The sequence below is a fragment of the Vidua macroura genome, chromosome 1, assembly GCF_024509145.1.
Source record: "Vidua macroura isolate BioBank_ID:100142 chromosome 1, ASM2450914v1, whole genome shotgun sequence".
Classification (NCBI taxonomy): domain Eukaryota; kingdom Metazoa; phylum Chordata; class Aves; order Passeriformes; family Viduidae; genus Vidua; species Vidua macroura.
Genome location: NC_071571.1, coordinates 8,090,940 through 8,104,002, shown reverse-complemented (window position 1 = coordinate 8,104,002; position 13,063 = coordinate 8,090,940).

Sequence of the window (13,063 nt, the reverse complement as noted above, 5' to 3'; positions counted from 1 at the left end):
TAATGAATATAATATCTCACTGCAGCAAATCTGTTCTATCCAATGCCAGACTTGATCATGCACTGATAGGTCTATGCCTATACAGTAAGTAATTTTCTTTGGGTTCTCCACTATCCCACACACTGGGTGTGGCTGCTGAAAAAACAACCCAGATAAAAAGAAATCTGGTCAAACCCCAGCACCTAGTACAGGTCACTTATAAAATGCTGCTCTTTACCTTCCTGTTGGCCTGGTTCCATTCAATGTAGACAGGAATAGCCCTTGCTGGCGTGTGCACAGAGCATGCAGCCCCAGATGGAGAACTGCTGCTGCATGTACACACACATGCAGATGTACACACACACACATATATATATGTATATTTAATGTGTAGCCCGTATTTGAAATCTCACCTACGTCCACACCAAGCCAATTTATGGGCAGATGATGGAAGGTCATAATTAGAATTAATTAATCCAGTGGGAAATCCACTCCCAAGCAGCTCTCAGCAAAAGGCAGATTGGCAATGTAAGGAGGATAAGCTGTACTTCTAAAGCTCTTCTTAGATATTCTTGTCACTTCCAATATCCCCTGGGGTGTGAATGGCTTTAATCTCCCACCCTGGGAGCCACCCATTTTTTACTGGTGTGCACTCCACCAGTGGGGAACTGAAGCTGAAGACAAAGTCTGACACCTCAGAGATGCTGGTAGAATACAGAGCCAGATCATCCTTGCAGACTGCTTCCCCAGATCCCTCCAAACAATCCAAATGGAAATAAAAATGTCCATCCAAGCCAAGCTCAGCCCCTGACACGTACATCGAAGCAGAGCTGCTGTTTCTGAAGAGTTTGATGAGGAAACAGAGCCTTAAGTGACTCTGTGACTCACCTGCTTGGCAGCAGGGCAAGGGTCTGGAGCCTGGTGCCACCATTCACTGGACCTTGTCACCTCCTCCACGGAGAGCTGCTGTGCAGCATTTTGGAGAAGGAAACAGACTCTTTGTTGCTCCCAGGCCTTTCCAAGATTTTGTTGTATGGAAGCTAAACAGAAACTTTCACAGGATTTTTTTTTTTTTTTTTTTTTTGTTTTGTTTTGTTTTGTTACAAAGTAAATAGATTTTTTTTTTCAATAATGCCATTTTGTGATGTTTACACCATCTCTCCTGAAGGGATGAGATGCAAAAAGAAGGGTGCATTAAGAAGCTGCTACTGCTCAGTGCTGCCAACAGTCTGAGTCATGGAGCAACCAACTCTACATGAGCCAGCACAAAGACATTACAGAAATCAGCTGTTGAACAAAGGTGTTCCTAATCAAAACAATGTTAATAATAAAAATAGGTATATTTTAAACAGAGGAAATCAGAGTTTGCACGGAAAATTTGGACACCAGAGGATAAAAGGAAAGCCCATTCCATCAAAGAAGATAAAATTAGCTGTGGTCTAAATTTCATTGCACTATCTCATGAGCCTTTGGTGTTCTTCAAATGTCCCACACGTATATTAGTTTTATACCCACTTGAGAATGAAGTCATTTTCACATAGGATTTTTAATGCTTAATTATTCTTCTTTTGTTCTTCTCTCTGTCACTGTTGGAGTTTTAAGTTGTTTAGTTGCTCGGTGATTTGAGTTTTTCTGAAGAGAGGTTTCCCCAAGAGAGAGCTCAAAGGTGTTGAAGAAAAAGGTTCCACCAGCACAAATGGGGATTTGCATCAGAGGGCATCGGGGCCAGCTGGACAGGAACAATCTTCCAGGGAAAAAATCAGTGCTCAGTAAATCCCAAATTCAAACTCACAGGTATTAAAACCTGTGTCTTTTCTCTTCTAGTTACATTTCTATTGGCAGCAGCTTCGTGCCTGTGCTCACCCTGGGACACTAACATCCTTTTTTTATCAGCCAGCCAACACACAACCTTCCCTCTGAAATGCAAGGTCAACAACAAGAAAGCCCAGACTGGCTGTATTTATCTCCATCAAGTTTCTCTAGAAAATACATGTGATTTATCCTCGTTTGTCTCAAGCTGGTAAAAATTTTAGGTCTCATTAAGTCCTTGGGAAAGCCCACAAATCCATGAACACTCCAGCAATGCATGCCTACCAAAAATCATGTATTTCTTAATCTCACTCCCTTATTCACTCCCTTTTCTCACTCCTTTTCTCCCTTTTAAATTTTATGTTTTTAAATGAGAGAAAATCCCAGAGACAACATCTGTGTAAAATGAAGATCAGAGTTGAGAATGTATTTATAGAACTTAAGGGCATTTTCCTAGCAGGTTGTAATTATCCTTAAAAAGATCATAAACCCCCCAGGAAGCCCAGATATAAATATGCACTACCGAAGAATTAAAAGCACGTTAAGGTAATAAACACAGAAGTATCCAGTGACCTGATCTGGCTTCCATCAGAATAAATGAAGAATACTATTGCTGTCAATGGGACACAGATCCTGATTTAGCCATAGGCCAGGAGGGGTGGAGGGACAGTTGTTGATGTCACTGATCATGGGAAATTGATCACAGTTCACATCAGGTGATAAAAGTTGATATCATTTCCTTGTGTCGTGCGCTGTCTTTCCCTACAATTTTGGGTATCTGGTTGTTTTAGACAGCTTTATAATGGCATATCTTTTTTTTTCTTGAAGTATTTAAATGTATTGGTTGATTTTAACCTGTTGAGATAGTTTTAAGGAAACTATTTTCACCTGACGAAAGTTTTCTTAAAGAGCAATTGCAGTTGTATTTCTTTCTGTATTTCTAATTGTTTCTTCACTGAAGGAAGTCAGGTGATCTTTGAAAACCACAGACCATCTAGTATTTCCCATCAAAATGCATTTGAAAATTGCATCACCAGTTTAGGACACAAACCCAGGAACCCACCAAAGAAATGCAAGATTTTAGTCTGGAAGTGACTCACGGGGTACTGTGGCCAAGGGTGCTGGGCAACCCCTTCTTCCCAAATGGGTGTTGAAGGAGGCCAGAAGCTGGCCTGGCTCTCAGCCAGGGAATGTCAAAATCCTTCAGGAACCTTCGGCTTGTCAAAGTGTGCAAAAAAGGGGCATCTCTCAAAAGGTCTAGGTTAGCAAAATTGGGATGGAAAAGGTGATTTCCAAGAAAAAGCTCCCACACATTGCTGAAACATCCTGAAGATGTAAATCATGGTCAGACCTTCTGGTAAGTAGCTTGGGCATTTTGCCAGTGAGCCACAAAACCAGGAATGGCAATTTTTTCCCAATTCTTTCTTTTCTTTTTTTTTTTTTTTTCTTTCCTTAATTAAGTCTAGATGGGACCCACGTCCTCATAGATCTGTCTGGGGAAGTATCACCTCATGGGCTGTAGGAGTACCTGCCACTGCTGCTGCAAAGGCTTTGGTGAAAAGAGGTGATTTGGAAAGGAAACGCTCCAGAGAAATTAAGCCCTTTTACACAGGTAATCAACTGAAGTGAGTGAAAGGGCTTTTCCTCCCGAGAGCTCCTCGCCCTAGTGGAAGTGATTCTATAGATGCTATTTTGAAAGCATGTCATATCCATTGTGTTTTGAAACATTTAATTATTTGTGACTCCCTTCAGCGTGGGAGCCTTTCCTCAGCAGTGCTGGGTGGGGTAATGTGCTCATAATCATCTCCTGAACACCACGTGGAGTCTGGTGCTGCGGGATGGGGAATCGGGGACAGGAGGGTGTTTGGGGGTGCCTGGGCTCCAACACAGGTTTGTGCTCGTGGTATTTAGCTCATGGCATGCAGGTATGCCTGCTTTTGTACAAGGTTTTTTGATGTGAAATCAGCCCCCTTAATTTGCATTTGCTCTGAAAACAGATGACACTGATATTTAGAGATTTCTATTCACTTTTACTGGAAAAAAGCACTCGTGAATGTTTAGGGTGATCTAGAAAAGTTGCACAGCTGTATCTAAGGCACTATCAAACATATCCTTAGAGCAGACGGCCCATAAAAATATGAATGTGCTTGCAATATTTGGATATACCATCCCAGAAACATTCTAGAAACCAAGCTAGAAATTAGAAAAGCTTAACTCAGAAAAATAGGATTATTTCAAGAAGCCAACTGTTCTCCCTATTTTCTTTTAACTACAATAACATCCAATTTTATCAAATACCTGTGTACATAGAACAGGAAAACAGACAGACTTGGGTTTTGCCCCACCAGCTGTACACAAGGGATTCTTTAGGGACAGCCATCCCCTTAAGATAAAACCACAAACTAGTTCTTACTGTTAATTTCCCTACGTGTATAAACATTTCCCAGTGTTTAAGTAAAGTTAGCTCTTAGTTTTCTGCAGAATGGGGGTTAACTCCCTGGAGAAAGGCGGGGAGTCCCAGCAAGAGTCTGGAAGGAGCTGACCTTTGGTACCTGTGAGTGCTGCAGGGAGGCAGCCACTCCTGCCAGCTGGGGTGATAATCCCCTGTGCCTCTGGTAAGTGATAGCTGATAAGTCTGCGCAGAATTACTCAGTGATGTTTATTTATCAACTGGGGCTCTCTTCACCACTAAGTTACTCAGAGTCAATTTTTGGGGGGTAGGGAAGCTCAGTTTAGATTGCTCATAGGTGAGGTTATGAATTTCTGCTGGCTTCCTCTGGGCAGGTATGTGGGCAGATGTGTTGGAGGACAGCTCTAAATGTTTGCAGTAGATATTTTTTGGAGAAAGACAAGGTAAAAATCCACAAAAACTTCAGCATTCCTAGAATACCTTTCACAGATGCTAAATGTCCTTGTTTTTGTTCAGACTGAAGGAAGAGGCAGTATCTGGTTTTCTCATGGCTGCTGAGATGTTGGCAATGCTCTTTGTGGCAGTGGGGAGGAGACCCGTGACTTTTGTGCTCCTTGTCCGTGTCCCAGGCATCCCAGCTTTGGGAGTTACAGCTGTCTCCAGCAGAAGGCAGGAGCAGGGCTCTGCAGCTGGGACACTCTCTGCTCTCCCCAGTTTTGAGCAGGATTTTTACCAACAAGACATAGACTGGGAGTCTGCATTGCCATAGAAAACCTGGCAAAAAATACATAAATCTCCTGGGCAGCCAATTGTTCTTCTGTGTGCAGAGCTTACCTAGATCCCCTCTGCTCTTGGTCCATCATTCAGGCAGACTTAAACTGTACTTGGATGCCCTTTCTCAGGACAGGCACACTCAGAGATTTATTTTGTGCTGCAGAATTGGAGTGAGGCTCTTCTGGACATTTTGGATCCAGTGCTTGGATACCCTCCATAAGCTTGAAACAAATATTTAATGTATAACACACATAGTTATGATTATATGCATACACTTATGTCTCACTTGGAGTCAAAGGATCAATGCTTTGAACACTGACTGTAGGTGGGGAATAACATGATTCTGTGCAATGTTTTCAAACACACCTCAAATGGGCAATTTTCCATGGCTCTGTAGTACTTTGTGACCCAGCAACATCCTTCAAGTAAACCTCCTGCTCACTTCTTGTCTCCTGGACATGCACAAGCCAGTGCAGCATGCAGTGGAAAGCCCTATAAAGAAATAAAAAGGAAATCATAAGTGATGAGATGTGATAAGAAGGCATGGCAGCCCAGCCAGGGCTCTGTTTCTTTAGCAAAGTCTTTTTTTCTGTCTGCTGATTTATGGCTCTCTCCTCAAAAGTCTTGTGTCACTGGGCTGGGGTGGCCTAACAGAGTTGGGAAGAGCTTTCTCAGGCAGAGAAAGGATGCATTACCTTCTGTCCTGAGATAGGAAAGGGGAAAAAATCTCTTGCTGTTGACTGAGGACAGGCAATGTCACCCAAAGCTGCTGTCCACAAGAACGTATTTCATCATTTAGACGTTGGAATGGACTGTCCAGGGAGGTGGTGAAGTCACCATCCCTGGAGATGTTTATGGATAAAGACTGGGCATGGCACTCAGTACCAGGGGCAGTTGACATGGTGATGTTCAGTCATAGGCTGGACTCAAGGATCTCTGAGGTCTTTTCCAGCCTAATTGATCCTGTGATTCTGTGATCATTTCTGGTAAAAGTGGGGATGTGCTCATGGGACCTTGAGGGCAGAAAAGGCCATGTTGTAGAGGAAGGCTGGGTAAATGGGGCTGTGAGAAGTGTCCCTTGTGCCAGGGGTCGGGGGTGTGTGAGTAGCTTCAGGCACAATGGAGCAAGAGAGGATGGAGTAGGCAGGGCAGACACAAAACCCATCCCCTAAGGCAACGTGGAGAGCTCCAGCTTGAGTAGCATCCATGCTGCTGATGTCATGTTAGAGGTAGTTTTGAGTGGAAATGGACCTGCTTTAACTGAGCTCCAGGCAGAGAGAAAAGCCAAGATAAAAGGATCATTGACATGGAGGCCTGCTGTTTCAGACCCTCATGGAAGGATGAGTGTGGCTATCGAAGGACAGGCAGAGGATCAGCAGTGTGCAGTCACTGCACAGTTGGCACAGCTCTGGGGTAAGCTGGACTAGGATTCATCAATCCACAGCCCTGCTGATGCTGGGGAGACATGTACCAGCTTAAAGCTGTCCCAGCCTCACTCACTGCTGTGACAGTGCAGGCAAAACCCAAGGATTCCAGCTGAAACCTAAGCAGGAGCCTAGGTTAACTGTAACTCGAAGTCATGGCCAGATGGTTGCCATCCAGCAGAGGAATAATGAAGGTATTAAGGTTAATTTAACAGGCTTAAGTCTATAGGTGGTCTTAGAAGGCTGCAGCCAAGTAGCTGAAACCTACCACCCCTTCCTAGGCCTGGGAGCGTGCAAGCAGCAGCGGTGGATGGAGGCTCCTGGTGCAGGTTTAGCATGTGGAGGATGTGGAGGATTTCCCCAGGGAGCATGGGGGGAGGCTGGAGACCTGCCTTCCTGAGCAGAGACTGCTGGCAGAGGAGGGCAGAGGAGTTTGAGTAATTCTGAGGTTTTAGCATGGAAATCTGTCAAGCATAGAAATTGTCCACGGATTAGAAAATTTTATCTACTGTCATGTATGAGACTGGTTAAAAATTTCCAGTGGGGCTTCCCTTTATCAGTGCTATTTCCTGTGCTCCAGTCACAGCCTGTCCCCTGACAGGCATGTTGCTGCTTTAAAATTACAACTTAAATAGAGCAGTGAGAAGAACTTGCTGTTTTATTTTGATCACCAGGGAGTAGCAACACCTTTGGCTCACCTGCTCCCAGGGATGGAGAAAGAGGTTCAGGAAGTCCAGGGTGTCACCCCCAGGGAAAAGGTGGCCTAGCTGGGGTCAGTGGGGAGTGTCATCCCTTATCTGGGAGCCAATGACTCCAGGGATGCAGTTGCTATGCCCAGATCTGTATCCCATGGGAATCCCAGCATGCCACCACTTCACCTTAGCCCTCTTTCCCTCAGGGAAACTCCACAGAGGACTCTCCAGCACTGAGGCCTCCTGACAGGGGTGAGGCCCAAGACAGGGTGTTCATGTCCAGCCTGGCCTCCTCAGCCCTTCAGCCCTCAGACCTGCCCAGCTGTGCCCTCAAAGAGCTGCCCCAAGCCCAAGAGCACAGGCTGGCAACGGTGCCTGTTGAATCTTAGCCCAGATGTGGCCACTGGGTCTGAACACTTAAACCTTCTCCAGCACAAGAGACTACCAAACTCAATTTTATTTCATATTTTCTTTCCTTTGCTGAGTACTCTATCACCCACATGAGTTCTTCCCAGGTTCTCTGCCCAGCCAGGCTTTCCTAGCAGTATCCAGCATCCCTTGCAGGCAGCCCTTCCTTAGGAGAGCTCCTGCACCTGAGGAAGGGGTGGGAAAGGATGATCAAAGCACATGGTTCCTCCTCAGTCCTTTTTGCTTCCTGAGTTTATCCACTCAACATTTAAATGCATTTGAGTCTGTCCTGCAGAGCAAGGGAGGGAAAGGGCCCTTTGTTTGCTTGTTGCTAAAGCACCTTACTTCTAATTAACAGAGTGATTTAATTAACATTAGGCAGAATCAGCCTGGTTTTGTTCCCTTAGGGGATAAGGGGAGGATAGCAGGCAAGGCAAACAGGTAACATCCTCTTCTGACACTAATTCTCCAGGGCACAGTCCTGATTTCTGAAGGCTGCTCCAGGCTATCTTCTCCAGACGCTTTGAATCTAAGGAAGAAATAAAAACAGAGTGTGAATAAAGTTCACATTTGGGGAGGAAGGTTGGTTTTGACTGACTATTTGTTTCCTCAAACGGTGGTGGGGAGTTCGGGGGATTTTCTGAGCGATCATGAACAACTTTGGGACAGCTTAAGGCAGAACCTGGAAAAACAAACTCAATTATTTTTTTTTTTCTTTCAGACAAAAATGATGTATACAGTATTATCCTCTTCTATCATGCTGAGATTCTCATTATTCAGAGGAACAAGCATTTGCTGCTGCAGATTTCATGTGCATGGATCAGAAAAGTGTTAATGGACAGCTACTGGTACCATCCAGGCCTCCAGCCAGACCTAGGTACAACAGTTTTATAATATGCTATCTAAAGCATGGTAAGTTTATAATATATTCACAGCAATATATTCATTGCCTTTACTAAATGTGGGTTTGTCAGATTTTTGGCATTGCAGAGAGCATCTCTGTGAAGCACAGGACCAGAAGTATTTGGGTAAGGCACAGAGAAATGGAACATTTGCTAGATAGCCTCAGCCTGGCTGCATGGACACCTCGTCTGGCTGCAGTTTGAGCTGTCTCCTGCCTCTCCTCCCAAGCAGGCTGGCAGGCCACTTACTGGGATCATGCTTCCTCTAGGATTGGTTAAATCTACTGCTTAAATCAGCACTTCTGATTTTTTTGTAATGTGTTGTTACTGATTGTTGTTGACAGGGAGAGAAAAAATGCCCTTCTCTGAATGCTACATGAGCTCAAAGTATCCTGTCTTTATTATTTTCAATTAATATTGAGACTGAATAGCGCAGCCTCGGCACAGTCTAAAACGAGAACAAGGCGAATTAGACGAGAGATTACACATTTTTGGCATTCTGGCATTAACTAAAATAATTTAAGCTTTGTCTTTGGTGGTGGTCTTAAAGCAAATGGAATGTGAAGGTGGAATTCAGGACCAGCTCTGGAATACCCTGGTGTGAATTTCTTTCTTTAGAAGAGAGAGTTTAATTCCACATATTAACATGTTGGGCTATTTTACTAAAAGTGAAGTTACGCTGATTAGTTACACTACAGAAGCTAAAGTATGTACATCTGCTTGAAGCAGGCATTTAATGGCAGGAAAAATGGCTAACTTTGCTCATGTAACATTTCACTTTAAGGATCTTTAAGAGATACACATAACTGACACTACAGCTGGGAGAGGTTTTGTTTTGTTTTGTTCTGTTTTTGTTTTTTTTTAATAAGTAGAATTCAAGTTGTTTCTTTTTTAAGTTACTTCCCCTCCCTCAGATTACAAGAATTTCACCTCCTTACTTATTATAAGAATTTAATCTCCTTCCTTGCCAAAATGAACTCTTTCCCCTAAAATAAAACTATGATGAATGGAACTAGAAAGGTAAATTCTTAAACTTTCTTTAAAATGTGCCATTACACAACAAACTTCCTGGTATTGATTAAGCCCAGGTGGTCTGCTCAGCCAGCAAACAGATATTTTACAAAGCTTTATTATGCCTCATTAGAATTCAGTCCTTTAGAAGATTTCTAATTATATTGTCTAATAAAACTAAACCTTCGAAGCTATTTGCATATTATATGAAGAAATCTCATACAACAAACTCACAGTGGATTCAATTAACATAATAGCTAATTATATATCCCATCAGCCTTTAGAGTAGCTCAGCATTCATGTTGCTCCTGTTTTAGCCTAGAGCAAAGGAGGTTTGAATTTTCACTTCTAAATATTGACTTTTAACTAATATCAAAAATGATTTGAACACTTTTGTGGATGAAAAGATAATGATTAAACTACATGAAACATTTTAAAATACTTATTTCCAAGTCATTGAAACAATTCGTATTTAAACCTGAACCTTCCCATATTACCCATTCCAAGTCTGTCCATATTTTATTTAAAAAATGACTAGATATGTCTAATTATTTTGACAAATGTTGGATTGACAGTTTGATTATTTTGAAACTGCCTCCTTCCTGCAGTTACACTTTGTATATTTTTCATTGCACTTTGTAATGCAATTGTATTCTTGGCCAGTTGTGGTATCTATCAAGCAAGAAATTTAGGACTAGATTAACAGAGACATAGTAATGAACAGGCATTTGAGCACCCTATAATTGACTGTTATTAAGGTGTTGTCACAGTAGTCTGTAATGAATTCTCTTGTTTTCTTTTGAAATTGGATGAGATATTCCGGAAAAAAAAAAAAAAAAGAAGGAAAAAAACCCCACAAAAACAAATGCAAAAGTTTTCTCCAACCTTCAAAAAAAAAAAAAATGCCCGAAAGAAACAGAGCCTTTTTTTTCTTTTTAAAGATTTCAAATTATTTGAAGGTGCTTCCAATTTTGAAATGCTCAGTAGAAAAATCAGGGAGGGAAGGAGCAAATTTTTTGACTTACATGAAAACTTTAAAAAAAAAAAAAAGTGTGGTCATCAATCTCCTTGCTAAATACAATGAAAAATCATATTTATATTTTTTGCACAAGATAGAAGATAAAGTTTGTTGCTGAGTACATGGTTTTCTCCCATTACAATGATGGCTGCCTTTTCATTCATATTTTAATGAGGTTAGTATCTCTGAGACAGCTTTTTCGGGGTGGAGGCCCATGTCTCCGGTACAATTACAATAGGAGTTGCTTTATTGACAAGTACTATTCAAAATCTTCACAGTATAGAAAGAAAGGCTTTAGTTTTCCACCACTTGTCCAAATACTTATTCCTCTCTTACTATTAAAACACTTGCAGAAAGAGCACTCTCAACTGCCTGGAGCCCTGTACACTGGGCAGAGCACAGCTCAGCAAAAAAATACTTTGCTTAAATTCAAGTTGCATTTATGTCTGCAAAATTTTCCCTCAGTAAAACCCAACAAATAGACAACAGAAACTAACAGATAGTCTTAGCAGCTTCTGCATCCTTGGGTTTACAAGAAACAAGCTCAAATAAATGGAAGTTCCTACCCAAACTGTGAATCTGACTCCAAACATATGAGAGAAGGCAAAGTTATGCAGAGATTACGCATATAATAATATAATTTATTAGGCAGAGACAAAAAAAAATCATAAATCCAGCTCTTGGCAGGTTAATCTCTTGTGCTTTTTTTCATCTTCTCTATGTCTATGCTATCTCTCAAATACTTTTCAGTACTGTAGCAAGGGAATACAACCCAAATCTAAATATGATACTAAATAAAAGCCTGAACCACATCACAGAAGTGCTAGTACATGTACAAAAACTTACTTTTGGTGCTTCCAAAAGAAAGTTCACACAGCAAAACCCTCTCTTGTAAATTTGTGGGAGTCATCACATGAATTTTGAGGGTTCATTATTTCTTTCTGATATGGGATACATTTTCTTCCAGCTCAGTCCTTGGCTGTGGTGCACATGATAACATTCAGGAGAAGGGAGTGCCCTGTGTTTGGGCAGGGTACCCCGTGGCATCCACAGGCTTTGGCTCAGCCACACACACATTCCTGACCAGCCAGGAAGCCACAGGAAAGGGCTGCAGGAGATACGATTCCTGATACACACTTGAATATTGGTTGGAGTATAGCCATAGAAAAACCATTTTTTTCTAAATTTGCAGAGTAAAACCCTTCTGCTAGAGATACTGAATCTCTCTATGTGAAAAGAAACACAGCCACGAAAAGTGCCTTTACCCATCAACTAACTTAAGTTACTGTCCTGGATGTAAACTTGGAAAGGGGATGAAATTTACTGCAATTTATTGCTAGAGCAGTCAGATTGCAAAAAAAAAAAAACCAATCCCTCCCATAGCAACACTGACCTCAGTAAAAGGGATGTCAGGGCTGAAATTAGACTGTGAGGTTGAGTCCTACCTTCTGGCATAAGGGCTATAAAACCTTCCTTCCACGTTCACAGGTGGTTTTATTTTTTTACCTTCAGAAACTGCTGCATATTTCTTGGAAGTTTTGGGGGAAAAGTCCTTGCTCTGTGCCTGAGCTGCCGGAGCCTCTGCAGTCCCTGTCCCGGCGAGAGGAAGAAGCAGCAGAGTTTGGAGCACAAGTTTCAAACTCCACTTCTGCCACCACCTTCTGCCTCCACCAGCTTTTTTTTTTTTTTCCAGTTTGTGAAACATTATGTTTTCCTGAAAAAAAAAATTTGCATCCCAGTGGATGTGATGGAATTTTATTAGCAAAACATGTTTTTGTGAGAGACTGTCTTTACTGTAAAATAAGTTATGCTGCCCTACAAACAGGGTTGGGATTAAAATTAAAAGGCTGCAGTCTTTTTTTTTTTTTTCGGTGCTTTTTTTTCTACTAGGCACTTTTTTGCTTTTCCCAGACTTTTTTTTTTTTTGGTGTCTTTTTTTTTAGACACTTTTTTTCCTCTTCCCAGTTTTCATAAAAAGTAGACTCCCCATCCGTGTGTGACAGGGGGAGGGAGGGATTTCATAATGGGCCTGGTGCAAGAAGAAGACGAAGGGGGAGAGAGAGGGAAAAAAACCCTCTAAGCTTTAATTTTAATTCTCCTGCCTTTATTTATCTGATTTGTGGCCAGATGGTGGTGAAGCAAGGCAACCCCTTTGTGCAAATGAAGCCCACATGTGAAAGTCCTTCTGTAATGTAATCATTGAGACCGGAAGGGTTCATACTGTGTCTGAAAAGAGACAATGGAGCCGGGATATATCAACATCGCCGAAATCGAGTTCATTTGCGATGCAGGCCCTTTGACTATGGTTGTCATGAAAACTTCCTACTTTGATCAGCAGAGGGTGGAGAGAAAAAGAAGAAGAAGGGAAAAAAAAGAAGTCTTCTAAAGGGGCAGGGATGCGGCGCGGGTGTTTGCTGTGCACTTGGCTCCGGTTCACGCCCCTTTCCGGAAGACGCAACAGGGAGAGGAGCATCTTGCACCTTGACCTGTCTAGACGGGGTGCGAAGTTTGGGGGTTTTTTTTGTCCCTGTTTCCAAGGGTGAGGGTTGCTCTTTGACCCCCACCACCAGCGGTGGTGGCTCTCAGGGCATAGGTAGCGGCCAGAGGTTTCCTGCCGAATTCTCGCCACGGCCGGG